Here is a 22,380-nt window from a genome sequence, read left to right on the forward strand (position 1 = left end):
AGATACGGCCCCACACATTCTCGTACAATTTTAGAGGTGATGTGATCAGCACCACTCTCCGGCCGCTTTAACCGCGCCCAGGGTTGCCCCCGGGTACTCGTAGATTTGCGGCTGGGTGAGCTCCAGAGCCGATTTATGCGGGGACAAGGCAGGAAAATTCCGACCTTAGATCGAACCTGGGTCTATGGAGAGGTGACGACACGAAAAATAAAGTTGCGTCCCTTGAATGAACAGGGATACTGGCAACATGCTGGAAATTGTAAGGTAACTTATAAACAATGTTCATCCGTGAACTTGAAATTGTTCTATGAGCGAAATCAGTGAAAGAAAGAAAACAACAGGTTTCAAGAATGTATGCAGCGAATGAGATTACACTAAAAGGAGAAAGTTAATAACTTTCATCACTTAAAGTGCTATATTAGTGAAGGATAAGAAAACGTGGGAGAAAGTTGAGAACTTTCGCGAATGCTATGTTATGTGTAGGGATTGAAACATATGCTAGGACTTTCAAGACTGTTCCAGACTAAGGAGCCGTAATAGGGAATTGGATGTCGTGAAATAAAGGAGGGAATAAAGATTCTACGATGAGGTTTGATGATATGAAAATGACGAAGGGACACTAGTACTACCATGCCCAGGCTTGGAATCGAACCCAGAACCTCTGGCGTCATAGCGCGCTGTGCTAACCACTGGGCATGGCTGTTCTTCACTTTAATCAGATTATCCCTCAATTTCATCTTCTCGATTAGCCCAAAGTGGCACAAAAGCGACGCTAAATAGCAAATTAATATATCTCCTAGCTCCTTCCCTCCCTCTTTCTAAACATATTCACAATCCTCTCCATTTTAGATTCATTTGCGTCTCTAATAAAATGTTATCTTTCTTCCCCTGTTTCTCTGAATTTTATGAGAGTGTGGAATGTGTCTCATCTTCCCCATATATCGGTCATTCTGCGGTACGACCCAGGTTCGAATCCCAGCCTGGGCACGGATGTTTGTGAGTGTCCATTCATGAATTTCATCATATCATCACGCATCCCTTTCTTTGCAAATTAGCCAAAAGTGGCAGAAAAACGAAGTAAAATAAAGCAAATCAATCAATCAATATCGGTCATTCTACGTTACAGTCATTGTTTTGCATGACTTGTGTCCATCCTCCCTGTCTGATCCACGCTACTGTTCTCCCTCTTGCATACATTGTGACCAATCCTACTCTGAACCAAGCTATCGTCAAGTGTTTTGCACGAATTGTGCTGACACTTGATTCACACAGATCTACATATTTTCTCCTTCCCAATTCCTCAACAATTATTGCAGACGTTAAAAATACTTCCTACGCTCATTCTACCATATCCCTTAGCGCCGCGCAATACCAAAATGTCAATGACAGCTCTCTCAGAACGGAACATTGCACACATTACTGTTTTAATGCCATCGCATAAATTCCGCGATGATTTTCGCAGGTATAACGTTTTGTCTGAAGTGAATGGGGCAATAAAGCTCTTACGGCTAGGTTCTCACTTCAAGCACTGACATGGATAAAAACGTTCTCAAGTCGTTAACTTGGAACGCTGTGCAAAAGACAAGTCGGTTCTTCTTCTTCCTTTAACAACCAATTAGTGGCTGCAAATCCAGTGCATATGCCGTGCCGGATGAAGTGAAGAAGTTTGACACTGTTTCCACTCGAGCTTCTTTTCAGATCTGACAAACATTCCTTGCGTGAAGTTGGAATTGTGGAGCACTAGGATGTTCCACACTGGAGTGACGTCACCGCTGGGTAGGTAGGGTGGGCTCCAGCCCTTCAGTGAAATTATTTTGGACCACAGCAGTAGCTTACGTGATAATTTTTAGTATCATTTCTGGTGGTTTGTGTTTTATTTGTTAAGTCCACTTTATGCACAGATAGGCTAAGCGGGACTGGGCATACAGTTTAAAGTGGGATTTGAATCAGTATCGTAACCTGGGATTCCTTGATTACAATGCGACAATGCTACCACTACACCATCGGAGAGGCTGGAGATTACAGTTTAAAGTAGTGGAATTCGAGCCACCGAACGCCTCCACCAGCTATTGAACCCGGGACCCCTTGATTACAGGGCGATGACGTTACTAGGACTTCATCAGGCCAGGGAGGCCCAAGAGAGAGTGAAAAAGATTGAAGGAATGACAGACAAATTAAGAAAGAGAGAGAAAATAGCGGAAGAAGATAGAAAGAAATAGAATGGGGTAGATAAATAGAGAAGGGTAGAAAAATATATCGATATAGTAGGCAAAAGAAATAAATAGCGAAAGAGAAAGAAAGAGAAAACGATGCAGGTAAAGAGGTGAGAAAGGAGAGAGAGAGCGATAAACAAAGAAAAACAGGACTTACGAGAGAAAGAGGAAGATAAGCAAAAGAGGAGAAAAGAAGAAGAAAGTAGTAAACAGAGGAAAAGGGAAACATGAAGAAAGAAAGAGTGAAAAAGGAGGGCTCGGCTGGACCTTTGGCACCCGAATGGGCGATTTTTTTTAAAAAATCCTCTCCATTTGAAAAACTGCTCTGATATTCCAAAATATGAAAAATTACATCAGCTTAGAATTGCTTCTAGAGCATTGACGTGAATTTTCGTGTAGTTTTCATTCACTGTTGTCTAGATATTATCAATAGTTTCGTGATTACGTAAGTCTATTAACCTAGGTTAATGGTTAACGCTATGCCCTACGACGTCACGGGTCCCGAGTTCGAATCCTGACCTGGGCAGCATTGTTCTTTATGATGTCCCTTCATCAGTTTCATCATATGATCATCGTAATAACAAGAATGAAATCAAAATATTGACATGTTAGTTTGGAATGAGTTTTAAAGTGTTACCCGTGGTTAGGTAATGTAGTTCTTCTGGTGTGCAAGGCGGTATTTGTGAGGCTCCAGTACAGGCATACATAATGTCTCTTGATCTTGACTACGTTTATGAAACGCCAATGAACTTCCTTTAGTAGGAAGTAAGAGGCTTCATGTGGCTTCATTCCATTTCGAATGTCGCATTATTAATTCTTGAAACACTTCATAATTCATGCTTCATCAATGCTGTGCCATGTACTGGAAACACACACAGGCATGAGAAAATAAACCCACAGCTTATGCACTGTACCGTGCAATGAAAGCGCACACATTCACGATCACAAAATATGATGTGATCAGCACCACGCTCCGATTGATTTTATCCCCAGGCTGGGTTAGCTCTAGGGCCACAGGACTTTTGTCGGAAAACTTCTCAACTGAGATTACCCACGCGGAACTCAAACCGGAATTTCCCTTGTGGCGATCAGACTTATGCCCAAATGAAGTCGTATATACGTCACTGAGAATGCCAGTGGTGCATCTTCTTAAATTTTTCACAAATGCCGAATTTCTGGTCAACCTGGCTCTAAATTTACCCTTACATCCCCCTAAATACAAACTTACACCCCCGGATGAAAAATTCTGGAAAAACTCCTGTGGATGTTTAAAGTGAATTTGGCGTTAAAACAGGGAATAAGGAAGTAAATATTTCAATTGATTGCCCTTGTAGCTAACTGTGCTAGTATGCTATTTGCGGAAGACTACAAACACGCACCGTGAGACAAGTAAATGGAATGAATGGACCATTCTGTTTCTATTTTGTCTATTTTACGTCGCTTTTCAACCCTTTGGTTAATCGCGACAATGAGGATAAATGATGAACTTATAACACCATTAAGCCTTGTTTCCATTACTATGAAAAAATATAAATATGCTGACCAAGGCAGTAATTTATTTTATTAAAAACATAAACTAAACGTAACGTTTCAACCTTCTATCAAGGTCTTCTTTTGTACTTGATACAGAGTCTGATGAAGACCTTGCTAGAAGGTAGAAACGTTACGTTTAGTTTATGTTTTTAATAAAATAAATTACTGCCTTGGTCAGCATATTTATATTTTTTCATGATGAACTTGTGAAATGGTGATGGGACAAACACAATGATACTCGAACCTAGGATCTTTGGCTTGATAGATCGTTAGTCAGACTACTTCTCCACGGGGGCCGGCGAATGATATCTTGTTTGATTGCTATTTTTCTAGTACGTCTTAAACGGTTGACAAATAATGCTGGTGCGTGAATATAATGCGTACACATGAACGAGCAAGGGACCTGGTTCGTAGTTGAAGTATGACATCATAAGAGGAAGTCTATTTTTTTGAAAATTTCAAATGTCCTTTATTGTTTAAAAATGGGGGAGAAATATTGTTCGAGATTCTGTTTTGAGTCCAGTCTATGCACCGATAGTCTAATCGGGACTAGAGCTTAAGGTGGGATCCGACCACCGGACATCGAACTCTGGGACGCTTGATTACAAGGCGAGGACATTACCACTATGCTATCGGGAGGCCCGGAGGAGAAATGTTGCGATGGATAATCTCATACTCTTCTAAGTATATAAAGGCTATTGCGAACACACTTCAAAGTTGTTCCTACTACGTGTAGAAACCAACACAATATCAACAAAACACACACCGGTTGCAGTGAAGCACAAGTATTCACTCACAATATCACTATTTCCTCCACATCGAAGGCACAACACGCATGGTAGCCTACCTGCTGTATGCTTTGCGAATCCGTTTTTTTGCGGCGAGCTCACAATTAAAAAAACACACACCACCACACTTTTTTTTTTGCAATGTCTTCCGAGTAGCAACACCGTACGGCACAGGCAACAGAACAACTAAATGGGTGCCAATCCAAGGAGAATGCTTTTATACCGGTGTCGGTTGACCCGACTTTAAGTGTACCAAATCCCTCCTTTTTCGCTCCGGCGCAGCGTTCGGAGTGGCTTTTTGAGGCCAAGAAGAGCGAGCGAGCGACTTTAACTTTTCCCGCCGAGTGTCCAGTTGTCGCCAAATCCCCTCCAGAGGTTCCTCCAAAGAGATAAAGTAGGATGCGTTGTCGTCGCACGCACGATTTGTAACACACACCACTCTACGTTGACTCAGCGGGACAGTGTAACCACCAGCGGAACGATATGACACTATATATGCCGATGGCGAGGCGTGCAGAACTGGGATATATCCTGGAAAAATTCTTGAATGAAGTAAACACTTTGCTAATTGTTATGCATACCTTTCTTTTGCGAGTTTAATTGCTGCGGTTGTCTTGCGGACAGTACCAGCAAGCGCCTGACACCTTGACGTAGTCCAATGGGTGATTGTGCTCGAGTGAAAGTCCTCCCTTGTTTTATATGTCTTGGATTAATGTTCTGTGAATGCGGATCTCCGTGTGGGGTTGGTCGGGAATTCTCGAGCGTCACTTGTCTTCACTTTCACTGGCTTTCCGTTTAACGGGCGTCGAAAGGTGTTTACAAGTGCGGTGGCGTATTCCTAGATGTTGCCTTCAGGTTGTGACTGCTATTTCTGTCTTGTGTGTTGTTAGTTTTCCCTTTCTGTGATGTACTGGTGCGACAGATGAGAAAACTACGTTAATGCTCAAGACAGGAAGGAAAAGGGGGGAGCAGGGTCGGAGCCAGGGGTGTGCGAAGAGAGGTGCTTGTGCACCCCTTAGTTGTCTTTCGCACCCCCTTCCGCGCCCCTTTTTTAATACATATTTCCTACCGAAAACGCTTTTTGATCTCTTAATGTGTCATGACTGGGTTGGGAAGTTGATGCCCTAAAAAAATATTAAAAAACGACCTTAAAATTCTTTTAAAATGACATAAAAATGGACAGAATGATCTAAAAATAATTTTCGCTCTTACAATGAAACCTTGATTTTCCTAAATTACAAGAGAGTAATTGAATAAATCGATGAAACCTTTCTTTGGCTGTTTAAACTACTGAAGCAAAGGGAAAAAAGCAATTAAGTTCTAATATAGTTTTCTTTATTTGTACTTCAAATTTAGAATAAATTAAGAAAAATCAACAAGGAGGTCACAAAATTCTGAAAAGGACCTAAGAGCCAAAAAAAGGGCCGAAAAATAAAATATATATAAAAAAGTTTTTTGGTTCTAACTGAAAGGAAACGGACTGATATCAGGCTTAGTATTGTTTTCAAGGATCAGAAGAAAATACTTACGAGGACTTAATAAAACCAGATCGTCATATTAAGAGACGAATGTTATGTATTGAAATGAGACCGCTCTTATTGTATACAACAGGAAAGCAATTGATCCTAATCTGAGAAGAAGCCGCATTTACTTTCCTGTACTGAACGTAGTTTTGTTGTCCCCTGCTCTATTGTTAATGACTGTATCGTCTTTTTGTAAGAATATATGGATTTGGTGTGTCTTGAACAAGCTTCGTTCATTTCAAATAACAAAACATGCTGTTATTGTGCTCAAACCAAGCAAGCATGAAGAAATTAGTAGTCTTCAGTTTCATTGGCATATACGTATTCACTGAAGTGGGCATCCCATTTGGCGCAATGGTAGCGTCGTCGCCTTGTAATCAAGGGGTCTCGGGTTCGATACCCGGTGGAGGCACATAGTGGTTCGGATCCCACTTTAAACTGTAGGTCCAGTCCCTATTAGCCTTACTGTTCATAAAGTGGACTTAAAACTCCAACTCAATCAATCAATCAATACTCACTGAAGCCTACCAAACGTTGATGGTTTTTGATGTAGTGACTAAAGCATGAATGGATGTTTTATTTATTTATTTATTTTCCAATCAATTTTATTCAGTTGATGTGTTAATTTCTTGCACTACGATTCCTAACTACAGGGTGTCCGAAAAGTTCCACCCTGTATGTTCAAATACAGTATTTGCTCAATATATCATTCTCCGTCGAGTTTCGCACAGGTGCCACAAACCTGAGATTTCAAATGTCCCTTCTCTCGTGATAACATTAAATAAAGGAAGGTAATGCTTTTTAAAATGCACTAAAATGCCATGGAAACGTCTAAAAATGCAATATCCTGCAAAATCAACAAAAAATGCAAAAATGTTGCATCATATATAGTATTTTGTTTGGCTCCTATTTGTTGCGAAACGTTGAAATGATTGACTAATGTTTTACCCTATAATAAAATGAGACCAATAATTTGTAAATCAATCATTGATCTGGCCATCTAGGGCCAACATATAGTATCTTACTATATACTAATCTTACTACATTACTCACCAGCCTTTATGTCTAACAATTTACAATGTGTAAATCTTGATTGTTTTGGAAACAAGAACAACAAGGGTACTTATAACTATAGATGAAAATTAGTGTAATCTTAAATACCACAATGTAAATTATATGAAAAATGTAAATTGTAAAAGGAAAAGAATAAAATAAATTAGTACACACTAAACGGGGGAACCGAGAATCTTAGTAAATGACGTCCTGGTTTATTGTTTAAAGACAGCAGGATATAAGCGCATATCCCTGAATGTATGTGGGTGGAGGAGGGCTTCTTAAAGGGCTTCCCCCTTTATTTATATAGCTTTTTTTATGTTATGCAACTTATGAAGAACTAACTGAGCAATGAATTGGACTTTCCAAAACAAAAATGCAAATGCATCAATATCCAAGCCGTAGTAATTAATGAATGCGTGACAAAGCAGGTGGAGTCAAAAGAGATCAGCTGCGCCCCACATATCCCCTTCAGGAGGAGGCAGATCGGGAACAGGCTAAGCCTACGTAATGCTGGGCTTTCGAACGCAGATTCACCCAGGAACCGTCCCCACGCCCAGAGAGAATTCTCATTGTGATGGAGGAATCCGGAGCGCCTCACCCGCGATGACACGAGGTGTGCGACCGGGTGATTCAGCGCGACCTTTATTCTCCCGGTATGGCTGGCTGAGAGAGCTTTCATTTCCGCCGCGGTTCGTGTCCTTCGCTGGGATCAAGGTTGCGCATCTTGTACCCTTCCTCGGATGTTGATCTCAAAGACAATGGGGAAAACTTCCGTCAATAAAGCGACCCACATTCCTCTGGAGCGATATCTGCCATGTCGGAAGGTGCAGTGTACAAGGAAACATAAGAAAGTGTTCCAAATTTTAACTGCGATAGAAACTTATGATCCCAATTCCCAACTGTTTGTTGTTTATCTCAAAGCAAAACATCATCTCGTCTGATCTTCATTCATTCCCCGTTGTTACAACAACAATATCTTGTTATCACAATAAAAATAACTTTTTCTGTTCAATTTTTCCTGGCAACCTCCATGCTGTTCAGTCTTCAGCCCTTCGCTTTGTACCAGCGTACGATCCATCCCTTAGGATACAGTTTCTTCTCATCCAGTGGCCCAACCAATATATTTTTCTCTTCATGATGATCTCCAGCATTGATCTCTTTTCCCCAACAACTTTTTCTATCACTGTTTCATTTGTCACTTTTTCTGTTAATTTCACCCGTTCCATTCGTCTCCATAACCACATGTCCAGAGCTTCGAATTGCTTTTTCTCACTTGTTTTAGTGTCCATGTTTCCGCACCATACAGAGCTACACTCCATACAAAGCATTTCATTAGTCTTTTCCTCAGTTCTTTGCTCATACATCCACAGAAAATATTTTTCTCTTTATTGAAGGCTTCCTTCGCCATTGCAATTCTTACTTTTATATCTTGACTGCATTTCATATCATTGCTTTTATGATGCAACCAACATATTTAAAGCTGAAAAGATTCTCTCGGTCTATCGACCAGGTTAGATGTGGAAAATATTCCAAGCACTTCTACCCTGAAGTTGAGAGTGACGTTAGCTCTCGAAAACTTGCAATCTTTTCCGCAACTCACCTGGTCCATAGTCCGAGAGAATCTTTCATTGCTCGTCGCCAGGAAACCTTCAAGACTTACATATTTAAAGCTGTCTACTTGATCTGATAGTCTTTCTCGATTTTCTACCGATCACCATTGCTTTCGTCTTATTCACATTTATTTTCATCCCGAACTGTTCACAGTGGGTATTCATTTCTGCTAGCATGACATTTATGATCCTTTCATTTTCTGCCAACAGGCTCATGTCATCTGCAAATTGTATACAAGATATATTCCTTCCTGCTAATCGCTATGGAAACAGTTTTTAACTATTTCTTTTAAATAGATGTTGAATATTGTTGGGGAAAGGCAACAGCCTCTTCAGGGCATTTGTTGATTCTCTCCTGTTTTGGTGGCGGTGGGACATTCGAAGAACTAATGCTTTATAACTGTATGCACTTTTCCTGCCAGACAAATTACAATGATGAAGTTGGATGATGAGTAGATTAAATTAATGCAAAACGAACTCCCATGCCAAGGGTGACTCGAACCCAGAACCCAGATCGTGAGTTGATATTTTGAGAAATTATTACATGATGAAACGTATTGGTCTGTAATATGCATAATACAAATGAAATAGCGTTTCTTTTTGCTGTTAGTGACGTAGTAAATAGGTAGTGACGTAGTAAATAGGTAGTGTTCTGAAACTTCCCACTCTTATTAAATAAATTACTTCAGTTTTCGCCTGTAGTATCGTGTGATGTGAAACGTGGTGTAGTTGACGATGAACTAATGATTGACTTCATTCTAGAAATTTTTTCCTACTTGTAACTTTGAATCATCGCCGATTTTGACTGATTTGATTTATTTTACTTAGCTTTTCTGCCACTTTTAGCTAATCGCAACGATCAGGATAAATGATGAATATGGCGGGACACACACAAATACTTATTCTCAAGCCGGGAGTCGAACCCGGAACCTTCACTCGTAAGATTGAAGCTCGACTCAAAGCTCTCTGTCACCGAAGTGGCTGCTTGAATTCGTGAACATTGCTCTCCGTAAAACGAAAATGTGTCAATTCGATTCCAGGACGAAGTTTTGATATGAAGCCTATGTACAGGGAGATCACAAAGTGGGCGTACCTCCCCCCTGTATTTTCGACACTACGATGGTTATGGTTGAATGCTTGATATGAACACATACCTAATGGTTTATGTGTCCGGAACATCGGTATGGAGACCTTCTTTTTCGTAGTACTTCCGAACTCGGCGCCATATTTTAACACAGTTTGCGATGGAAGTAGTATAAATTTGTGCATCTGACCACAACTTTGATTTCTTGACCAAACGACCACAAAAAGTTGAAAAACTCACTTTCTCTTCCTGTTCCGCGCCTCATTTATTGCGCTGACGATGTTTCACGGGCGCAGAAAAGCAGTGATGAGTGAAAGATGAGCTCTCATCCTCTCATCTTCTCATCTTCTCATCTTCTCATCTTCTCATCTTCTCATCCTCCAAAATGTTTGTAGATCGTGACCTTTGTAAACCTCTCTCTCGAGAACGATGTGCCACACACACATACACACACATACACACATACACACACATACACACATACACTCATTTTCTCTCCACGTTCCGTGCCTTATTTATTACGCTGGCGATGTTTCAGGGCGCAGAAAAGCAGTGATGAGTGAAAGATGAGCTCTCATCTTCTCATCTTCTTATTCTCTTATTTTTGAAGGACCAAATGTTTGTAGATCGTGACCTTTGTAAACCTCTCTCTCGGGAACGATGTGGCACACACATACACACGCGCGCGCGTGCGCGTATGCCTTTTATTATTTCCGTATTGTAACACAAACAAACAAACAAATAATAATTGTTGTTTTTAAGGATACCTGGCCCCTATAACCTCGCCAGGGGTGCGTGGTAACGGCGAAATCATCACGAGTTTAGATTTGTACTGCGAATGTTGTCAAAAATTTAATCAATGTTGTTTATTCTCGATGCTAGAATCTTACATAGATTATTCTCTAAAAACGAAAATCGATAATCCTATGCCAAGCCCCCCAAGGCATTCAGGCAATTTCTATTGTTCGCGTGGATAGCGACGCTCGGTAGAATTTTTCCTGTCCCTGTGGAGAAATTGTGTTTTGTCGCTCAATGTAACATTTTTATCACGGACCAAACTATCCACAGCAACCCCCCCCCCCGAACCCATTCACCTTGCATCCTCTTTCGCCCGAAGAGATTCTATTTTTTTTCAGCTTTCCCACGGTTCTGAATGAAGAATCCATCACATCCCCGATAACAATAGAATCAGAGGGGGATGTGGCGGAAGCAAACACAGCAGCATCTTCCGCTTTTTGAGTTTTATACTGGGAATTGTTTGTTTCACACACCACACCCTGACGGGGCGTGGAATAGAGGCCGAGGGGAAATGATCAACAATACATACATGGGTGGAACTATCAACGTCCCGTTTATTGTTATTTGTCCCCCACAGGATATTGTGCATATCACAAAAGTTTTTGTTGAAAAAATATAGCATGAGCGCTATAGTCAACAAGGGTTTTATTTGCTAGGACATTGACTATAGCGCTCATTGTGTTTTCACCAAAGAGAGTCGCGTGGAGTAGGATGGAGGGAAGGAGAAAAAGGAGAGGAGTTCCTATATAACCTACCAGTTTTTTTGTACGTCATTATCATAGTGAACGTCAATCGTGGCAGTTCAGTATTTTTTAATTTGTTTGTCTGGGAGTATACATATATATCATCGTGGAAGTTTTAGTGAGCTACAAGTTTTATTTTGAAGTTTCTCTATCTCTCTTGAAAGGTGAACGTCAATTGTGGCAGTTCAGTATTCTTAATTGTTTATCTGGCAGTATACATATATATCATCGTGGAAGTTTTAGTGAGCTACAAGTTTTTATTTTGAAGTCTCTCTCCATCTCTGTTGAAAGGTAAGTTTTTATTTTCATGATATATTAATATTTTATGTTTTTGCGTCTGACACACACATATTCAGAGGAGTCATAAAAAATTGACACACACTTACATGTCGTATATTTTTAACCTCCTACAACAGTGCACACACACATACATACATACATACTGTTCGCGTCTAATATATATATGTGGAAGGAAAAAATATCTAGCATTTTTTCAACTTTTTTTCCTTCTGTTTCAGTGCGCTTTCCACTACCATCACCACAACCCCCCAAAAAATTTCTCTGTATATATATATATAAATAACAGAGAGAAAAAAATGGAATCGCAACCAGGTCCCTCCGGTCTTTGCGGGAAAGTGGCATGTCGCAACTGTGGAATATTAATTTCTAAACCTAACATTGCTAGGCATTTGAAAAAATGTCGTCTACCGGATCATGATGTCGTAGTCCCGTCGGCAAAGAAATCTCGCACTGATGGGCATGAAGTTGGTGCTTTGAATAAAAGTGCACGCATCATAACGTATAAATCTGGAAGGGATGAAAAATGTGACTCGAGCATCTTCCTCGACAATGTGAAATCTCTGGTAGTCGATAAATTACGTAATTGCCTCGTCAATGTTGCAATTAAAATTCATCTCGTCTTGACCCTGCTGTATGAGAAAGTTGTCTCGTCCGAGTCAAGTATTTTTAGCTTTTACGTAGGGTGTGAAGCCTTACACGATGACAATAACGAGGATCTTGACGAGATAGTGACACGGCTATTTGATCACCTGACACAAAAACAAGAAGAGTTTGAAGGTAGAGGGAGTGGATGGAGTCTTTGCGGCCGCAGCCACATGTTAGAACTTCGAGTCTGCAATTTCAAACCATTACGCAGCACTCAAAAAAAAACAAAAAAACAAAAAAAGCAAAATGCAGTGTTGAACATACAAAGTAATGATCAGAAGAGTTTCCTATGGTCTGTCATCGCCGCATTACACCCGTCTAATAATAATAACCCCCAACGCCTGTCCAATTACAGAGAATACGAGGGAAGATACAAGAATATGATGCGAGGAATTTCCTATCCTGTGCCCCTGAATAAGATCAATCAAATTTTAAAAAACTATAGAGAGGAAAAAGGAGAAGATATCGATATTTCTGTCTTTGGGGTTGACGATTCCGGCAATATTTGTGTCTTAAGACCTGCTAGAACCCAGAATAATGTAATTCGACTCTTGCTTGTAGATGGCCGTTACAGTTTAATTCGGAATTTCTCAGGATTAGTAGGAAGACAGATCAGCAAGAATCACGATAAGATCGAAATTTGCGATCGGTGTTTGAGAATTTTTCGCGGGGGTAAGAAGATGAAAGAACAGCACAAGTGTTTTGGCTCTGTGAATGCAGAACCCGAAGATGTCATGCCGGAACCCGGAACCAAGATGAAATTTCAGAAACACCAGGCTCTTCTCCACCATCCCGTCGTCCTTTATGCCGACTTTGAAAGCTTCCAAGTTCCCATGACGTCTTGCAACCCTGATCCCTCTACCTCAAGCACGACCCAAATTTTTCACCACGAGCCTTGCAGTTTCTCCATCTACGGAGAAAAATTGAATGATGTCATCTTGTATTGTGGACCCGATGCGGCAAAACATTTTGTTGAGAAGATAGCGGAATGCGCGAGAGAACTTGCACCCAGCCTGAAAGGCTCTTACGTTTCTCCACCTGCTCTCACAACAGAACAACAACAGAGACATGACGCGGCGACAAGATGCGAGGAGTGTAACCAAGCTTTCACCCCCGAAAATTACAAGGTCGTCCACCATAACCACCAGAATGGATTATTTCTAAGCACCATCTGTAATTCGTGCAATCTTAAAATTAAGGAGTCGCATTTTGTTGCCGTGTTTCTGCACTACACGGAGAAGTACGACACACATCTCTTCGTCAAAGAGCTCCACAACATAACTTCTCGAATCAGCATCATTCCGAGAACGAGCGAGAAGTATATTACAGTGAGAGTGTGGATCCCTCTCCAAGAAGGAGGAAGTGTGGAAGTGCGAATCCTGGACTCGTACAATTTCCTGTCCTCCAGCCTCGCAAGCCTTGCATCTCAACTTGACGACGAAGATCTTGTGGCCACCAAACAAAAATGTTTTTCGGGGAGAGATGAGAATTTGAATCTGTTGCGTCGCAAGGGCGTCTACCCCTACGAGTACGTCAACGATTTCGAGAAATTTGATGAGACGGAACTTCCACCCCGGAAGGCATTTTATTCTCATCTCACAGAGGACGTCTGTTCCGAAGAGGGCTACGAACACGCTCGTAGTGTATGGACGGCATTCAATTGCCAAACTTTTCGGGATTATCACGATCTCTATCTCAAATTGGACGTGACTCTCCTCATGGACATTTTCGAATCGTTTCGTAAGAGATGCATCGCGATATACAAGTTGGATCCTGCGTATTTCTTCACCACGCCGGGATTGACTTGGGAATCGATGATGAAATACACCAACGTGGAACTGGGACTTATTGCAGAGAAGGAACAGTATGCTTTCATGGAGAGTGCGATACGCGGTGGCATCGTCCAATGTCCCCGACGCTATGCTCAGGCAAACAATCCTCATACGCCTGGTTACGACGCATCGAAGCCCAACACCTACATCGTCTACTGGGATGTCAACAACCTGTACGGCCACTCCATGTCCCAGTGTCTTCCCATCAACAACTACGGGTGGATGACCGAAGAGGAACTCTCCTGCGAAGATTTTCTCAACTGGAGGGAAGATAATGAATGGGGTTGTTTCTTGGAAGTGGATCTCGATTATCCCGAAACGCTTCACGAGAAACATCACGGATTGGCCCTGGCCCCCACCAAGGAGAAGCCACCTGGAGGATCGGAGCCAAAACTAATACTAAGCATGGAGAACAAGCGGAATTACGTTCTGCACTACCGACTCCTCCAATTTTACATAAGTCATGGCTTGCAGTTGAAGAAAGTTCATAGAGGATTGAAGTTCCGACAGAGCAAGTGGCTCGAACCGTACATAGCCGAGAACACGCGACGCAGAGCGCAATCGACATCGCCTGCAGACAAGGATCTGTACAAACTGTTCAATAACGCCATCTACGGCAAGACGATGGAGAACGTGCGTAATTACATTGATGCAATGTTGGTCACGGACGAAAAGAAATTTGAGAAGATCGTCGCGTCACCCTACTTCAAAAACTTCACCATTTTCGACGAGAATCTAGTATTCGTTGAGAGGAACAAGAAGCAAGTGATGCTCAACAAGCCGATTGCCATAGGTGCCACCGTTCTTGAACTATCAAAATTGCACATGTACCAATCGTACTACGATCAGTTTCAACCCTTTTATGGAGATAACATCCAAATATGCTACATTGATACGGATAGCTTCATTTTTCTAATCCAAACACCAAACCTCGAACATGATCTGACTAAGATGAAGCATCTGTTTGATTTTAGCAACTTACCATCAGGCCATCACTTGCATTCGACAGAAAACAAAATGACGATTGGAAAGTTCAAAGATGAAGCGGCTGGTAATTACAGCAGCGAATTTGCGGGGCTTCGTGCCAAAATGTACTGTGTAAAGATTACAGAAGAAAAAGAGATCAAGAAGGCGAAGGGGGTGGGAAAAATAAGTACCAGCAAATTTAGCATGCAAGACTACAAAGAATGCCTTTTTCATGGTAAAAGGCAACTCAGCACCGATCATCGCATTGCAAGTAAATTGCATGATTTGTACACGACGCGCGTAACCAAAGTAGCATTGGATGCAACGGACAACAAGTTACGTGTTCTCGATTGTCAAATCCACACGCGAGAGTGGGGGCACTACAATAAAAGCGATAAATGTGACGTGTGTTAACCGTAACCTCATAGCCATGAAGTCCGCTGTGTCTTTGCCATTCTTCTTCAAAAACAGACGGAGGAAAAGAATGAAAGAGGGAGCCCTCGGGCGATGAAAAATAAGAGTTGAATTTAATGAGCCTCGGTTTGGAGCGGGCTTAACAACATAATAACAGGTTGCAACTTTTCATCGCCCGAGGGCTCCCTCTTTCATTCTTTTCCTCCGTCTGTTTTTGAAGAATAGCAAAGGCACGTGTTAAATAACTAACAAGGACAATGAATCTCTTTGGTTTTCGCAAACAAAACAACATGGAGACTGCATCACCAAATTCCAATAATCTCTTACCTTCCGTGTTATCTAAACTCAATGGTCTACTAATTGTACATCTTAATAGTATATGGACGGAAATAAATAACGATGTGGGCAAGATGTTTTATGTTTTTAATAACAATTTACATTTCTATGAAATTCCGATCGACGGGAAACTTCAAATCACCGTGAATCCGGAGAACACAGGCGAAATCAAAATTTCTACCGGCAAGAACATTTTTCGAATGAAGCACGACAAGATACTTTCTAACACTACGTACGATGTGTCTGCAGGAGATTACCTGTACGTGGAACTCCTCGGAGACTACGACAAACTTATTCCTCTCTTCGTAGAATTACGAATCGTCTACCCTATTATAAATAACCGTTAACCAAAAATGCCTAACGACATTTTCGGCAACACCAAGCGTGTAGACCATGCAGAAGAGATTCTCATGTTGGACGTTCGTGTTAAGAAGTTGAGGACTGATTTGATCGCTTTGCAGGAAACCTTAAACAAAAGTTTAGAGTCGGAAATCGCTACGCTCCAAACGCAATGTCTCGACCCCATTCTGAAAATCGATTCCGAACTGAAAACGCTGATAAAAAATTATGTCGACGTACCTTCTTACGACAGCGTTCAAAATATACAGTTGAACGTGGATTCGCTTCAAAATGATTTGGCCAAATTACAGCAATTTCAATCGAAAAATGAAGATTTGGAAAAATTGAAACTCGAAATCGAAGAACGAACTTCCGCAATAGAAAAGAATTTCTCTGAACTTCAAACCGTGGTGAACGATATTGATGTAGAACGCTTGCATGTCGTCGTTTCCAAATTACAAGAAGAATTCACCGGCACGTTGGAAGAAATTAAATCCAAGTTGCAGACTTTGGAAGATACAATGACGAACCTACCATCGTCGGACGAACTGCAGGTCATCGGTAAAAGCGTCGCGAACATAAAAATTCAACTGGAGGCTTATCAAGATTTCGAACACATTCAAACCACCATCGCTACGCTTCAGGCGTCTCTGGAGTTGATCAACGAAGAAATTAAAAATATTCACGCTGAAGCAAGTGTGTTGACGAGTATTCAGGACACGTTAAGCACAGTTCAGCAGAAGATCCAATATTTGGAAAATTTGAACGTCGAATCCAATCTTACTCATTTTCATCACGTACTGGACAACATACAGGGTGACTTGGAATCGTTACGAACGAGCGTGCCTTCAAGCGAAGATTTGGAAAAATTGAAAACGGCGGTGACGGCACTATCCGATTCGAGTGACATCAAAAGTTCGTTGAGCGATCTCGAGAGTAAAGTGGCCAATCTCCCCACCTCCAAAGAATTACATGCTTTGAAAAGGAACATATCACGTATGCTGAAACGACTGGAAACGGAAACGGCGAACGTGGAACAGATTCGAGACGAACTTGCTTCGCTGGTGTCGATGCTGCCCACTTCGCAGAGCGTCGCCGACCTTCACACGCAGTTTACAGAGATGCGAATCATCGTGAACGATCTTACCGAGAAGAGCTCGAAATTGAATCAAATCGAGAACCTTCAGAACATTGTGGTCAACATCAGAGATCAAGTTGGAGTGCTGGAATCAACGCAGGAATCAACGCTGACCTCTTTCGGTGCCAAGTTGCAAGAACTCAACGAAAGCTACAAGCAGTTGAACGTGGAAGTGAAAATCAAACCGTCATTTTCTACCGTAACGGATACCATAGTCGAACATTTGTTGCCCGTACAAAACACGCTGGGTCAGCTTCACAGCAACCTCGTTAGCGTCGATACTAAATTCGCTAAACTGCATTCTCTGCAAGCCATCGAAATCAACAGCGTACCCAATCAACAGAGAATCTCCACGTTCGTCGAAGGTAACAAACTGTACATGCTACATCCTTATCATCCGTACTACAAGTTTCTCCTCGATGGTACGATTCAGATAAACGAATTTTCGTACTGGTCTCACGGTAGAAAAGCTAGCGTTCCCACCATGACTTTGATATCGAATCGTGGTGTCCAGAAAGCAGGAAACATTCCTCTGGCACGTTGGAACGAAACGCGCAACATATATGAAATACACGAAGACGAAGATCTCACCGTTTTCGACGTGAGTGCCGGCGATAAGCTGATCATTCAAAACACGAGCGAAGTGCCACCCTCTTTGAATCCCATCACACTGGTGCTTCTCTTGAAACGTAATCTCTAAGAAAAAATGTCAAGGCAGGCCATCGTCCAAGAATTGCATAAACCTGCACGCCGCAACTACGAACGTTTGGCTGTGGTAACCAAGGGAATCGACGACCTCTGGGAAAGCGACCTCGTCGAAATGAGTAGCGGCAAGTTAAAAAACGTACATAAATTGAACAAGGGCAACAAGTACCTCCTCACCGTCATAGACACATTTTCGAAATTCGCATGGGCTCTACCTTTGAAGGTGAAAACGGGAACGTGCGTCACGGAAGCATTCAAGACAATTTTTCGCGAAAGCGGCGGCAGACGACCTCGGTTTCTGCACACGGACAAAGGGAAGGAATTTTACAATGCCGTATTCCAAAAGTTTATTCGGAAACACAACGTTCAACATTACTCGACCTTCAGTGACGTCAAGGCCAGCATCGTGGAAAGATTCAATCGCACTCTGAAATCGCGCATGTGGTCACGCTTCACGCTTCAGGGAAGCTACAAGTGGGTCACTATTCTTCCGGAACTTGTTAACGACTATAATCACACACGGCACGCAACGATAGGCATGAAGCCAGCTGACGTTACCAAGTCTGACGAGCAACGTTTAATTTCTAGCGTTTACTGTCCAAAATACGCGCCCACGACAAAAAAGGCTAAATACAAAATTGGAGAACAGGTGAGGGTCAGTAAATTGAAGCGAACGTTCGACAGGGGTTTCACACGAAACTGGAGCACCGAACTTTTTACCGTGGTTCGAGTTCTACCCGGGAACCGTCACACGTATATAATAAAGGACAGTGGCGGTGAAATTTTATTGGGGCGCTTCTATGAGGAGGAACTCTCTAAAACTAAATACCCCGACACGTACCTTATTGAAAAAGTTTTGCGCAAGAGAGGCAACAAACTTTTGGTGAAATGGCTGGGACTTCCGGAAACAAGTTGGATCGATTCAAACGAAGTGATTCTATGAGTACGTGGAATGTTGTGAAACGTTTACCTAATTCGGAAAGTCAAACGAGAAAAAAAAAGAACGGCGAATTGCTTCCCGACAGCATCCGCTGTCTGATCGTAGGTCCTTCGGGGTGTGGGAAAACGACACTGCTCGTGGACAATTTTCTCCTCGCACCGAATTGGTTAGATTGGAAGAACAGGCACCTGTACGTGTTCTCGAAAAGTTTGGAGCAATCCAAATACCAGCAACTGATGAAACTGTACGATGGTCTGGACATTGCAACATTCGCCTCGGAAATAAAACCACTTGACGATTGTCGTGAAAATTCAGTCGTTGTGTTCGACGACGCCATCCTGGAAAATCAAAATGAAATTCGCAACTTTTTCACGCAAGGTCGTCACAAAGGAATGGATTGCTTCTACCTAGCTCAAACGTTTTCCAAAATTCCAAAACAGTTAGTGCGCGACAACGCTAATTTCATATGTTTGTTTCGTCAAGATCACACCAACCTCAAGCACGTGTACGATGACTACGTAGGCGGAGACATGAACTACAATCAATTTTCGGAAGGCTGCTCTTCTTGCTGGAACAGTGACGATTTCGGATTCGTGACGATCGACATGACGAGGAAACCCAACGACGGAAAATACAGAAACAAAATCAACGACTTTCTAAACGTTGCAACGTTGTGAGAAACGACGTGTATAAATAACGTCATGACGAAACGAAAAATCGAAGACGAAAATCTCAAGCTTCGCGATTACCTCGCGAAACGCTTCAAAGGTTGGAAATCCGAGAATCGCGGATTCTACGAAGAGAAGAAACGTCAGGATCAACCTGTGATTGATGCCATCAGCGGTCTAGGTAAAGAAATTAAAAGTGTCACGGAACAAAATAAAAATTTGATCAACGAACTCGTACCACTCGCAGCTAAAAGTTACGCCGTACCCACGCCCATTTCGAGCATTCCTTCGACGCCATTCGAACTGAAGGATGCACCGGCACGACGTCGAGCTATTGGTAGCACCTCGTCTTCGGATAAAATCGAGTTGGGGCCTTTGGCACGAGACTACCTGAGCACGGGGAAGTTCGACAAGGATGAAGTGTTCGGATTGTATCCCAGCATGGAAACCAACGAAGGCGGCGGTGTGGTGTGGAAGATTGGGAAATCGAAGGTGACCTTCGAAGGCAACGACATTAAAGTCAATTTAGGCGACAAGGATAGTTGGAACAGGTATCCGGGTACGGTGGGACTGTGGGAACTCGTCGCCAAAAAGCAGCCGAAAGATTACACCGACGAAGATTACCAGAGTTACAAGGAAATTCTGATCATGACGGATGCCTTGTACCAGAACAACGACGCCTCGCAGAATAGGGTGAAATCGAGCAGCGGCGAGAAGTACAGGAATCTCATCAAACCGATTTGGAACCAGGTCAAAACAGGCAGCGGCGTCAAACGCTACAACACGTTACCCAAAGAATTCGTTTGGGTGGACGACGTTAGGAAACTCGTGGACCGATTGTTGGTGATAGCCGGCGAAGAGAATGCAGGCAACCGTAATTTCTACAACGAGAAGGTTGGCATCGTGGACATGATCAGCACGAAACTTTCCAACTTCATCGTGAACGACGACAAGGGCATAGGTTACCTAATCAAAATCATCAACACGCTGCCTCCGAAATTCTGGAACGTGGCCGAAGGAAAGGGACTCGTGAACGACATCATCAACAAGTTACCTTTCGAGATGCATCTACCTGGCTACCAGTACTGCGGACCGGGTACCAAACTCGAGAAAAGATTGGAGAGAGGAGACAAGGGTGTGAATCCGTTGGACGCGGCATGCAAAGATCACGACATCGCCTACAACACCACGCAGACGGATCTGAATGCACGTCACGAAGCAGACAGAAAGTTAGAGCACGCAGCTTTCGAAAGGTTCGTGAGCAGAGACGCATCGCTGGGTGAACGGGTCGCCGCACTAGGCACCACCATCGCCATGAACACGAAACAAAAATTGGGGTGGGGTATATAAATAACATACAGTAAAAAAACAACATGGATTGCATAACTGATTTGCCACCCGAGCTACTATCTAAAATATTCAAAAAGGTAGTTAACGGAGATGTTAATAAACTTCTAATCATAGCAAGAACAACGCCGGAATTTCGCATCCCTTGTGAAATGGTTCTCAAGGACCATCTTCGGGAGATCAGCGGCCTGAGGTGCAGTGATCTCAACATTCTGCTTTCGGCTGCAGGGGAGAAATTGAACGATAGGTCGGACGAACTGTACGAGGCAAGGCAGGGAAGAAGACGGTATACTGATGATTGGTACAAGTCTATGCAGGAGACGGAAGATATCATTACGCACATCATCGCATTTTCCGAAGCACGGACTTTCTTCCTCTGTTAAAAAATAATAATATATATATACGTGTCAAAAAAACTTGATATATAAATAACACACATCGTGAAAAAAATAATCTTCGGTATATATAAATAACACACATCGTGAAAAACAATTAAATTTCTCTCTAACACTCTGAAATTTTTTTGATATGACAACTGAAAAAATAAGTGAGCTCCAAGCATTAAAACAAATGCTAAATTTGTCATTTGAGTATGTAAAAATTCGGGAATTGGAAGTCGACAAATCTTACACGATAACTTCCGGTTCAATCGTTTCTACCCAGTATGGTCCCAAGGTACGCCTGTTGCTCAACGCACAATACAGTCTATTTTTACCAGATCGATACGCTAACATGTTATCGGATGAGAAGCTATCTATTTTAATCGAGAACAAAACTCGAATCGTGTACAAGGGGACAAAGGAACTTCTTGGCAAGAAAACAAAGCACGTAATAGAATTTGTGTAGCGACTGCGAGGCCTTGAAAATATATAAATAACATACCGTAAAAAACTACACAAGAAAAAATCTCAGAATATATATATAAATAACATACCGTGAAAATAACACATAGAGCATCAACATGAAGCCCAAGGGTGTCGTGTACCAGATACCATACTCCAATCTAAAAAATCTAGGTGCCCTCGATGGGTTACTCACCAAGAAACAACGCGAGAAGAAACGTTCTTGCTTGTCGAAAGGACACGGAATGAAATTGCTGCTCAGCACACCTCAATTGAAAAGATTGCAGCGTTCGCGGAAACAGCAAAAGATCGGAGGTTTCATATTCAGCATCCCGGCCATCCTGGCAGCATTGGGGGCCGTTGGAAGTTTGGCCGGCGGAAGTGCCGCCATTGCGAAAACCGTCATCGACTCGAAGAAGAACAAGGCGGAATTGGAAGAACAGAAACGTCACAACCTGGCCATGGAGAAGAAGGGGAAAGGTATAACCAAAAAACAAAAAAGCAACCTCGATGCTTTGAAGAAATATAAAAAAAAGAAACAAAAGCACTCACCAACCGAG

General features: G+C 42.2%; 1 protein-coding gene across 2 annotated transcripts in view; it reads right to left on the bottom strand.

Moving 5' to 3' along the window:
• The window catches only part of dyl (transmembrane protein dusky-like), an 86,920-nt gene extending 81,726 nt beyond the window's left edge, over positions 1 to 5,194 (bottom strand). Inside the window, exon 1 of one of the 2 annotated variants that reach the window (XM_083127716.1) lies at positions 5,116 to 5,194. The gene's annotated coding sequence lies outside the window, so the exon portion shown is untranslated. Of the gene's footprint in view, positions 1 to 4,593; positions 4,908 to 5,115 lie in introns of those variants that run through there. The other variant, XM_083127714.1, reaches the window with a different exon arrangement.
• Positions 5,195 to 22,380: the final 17,186 nt, after the last annotated feature.

This window comes from Lepisma saccharinum, chromosome 8, assembly GCF_977018435.1.
Source record: "Lepisma saccharinum chromosome 8, izLepSacc3.1, whole genome shotgun sequence".
Taxonomy (NCBI): domain Eukaryota; kingdom Metazoa; phylum Arthropoda; class Insecta; order Zygentoma; family Lepismatidae; genus Lepisma; species Lepisma saccharinum.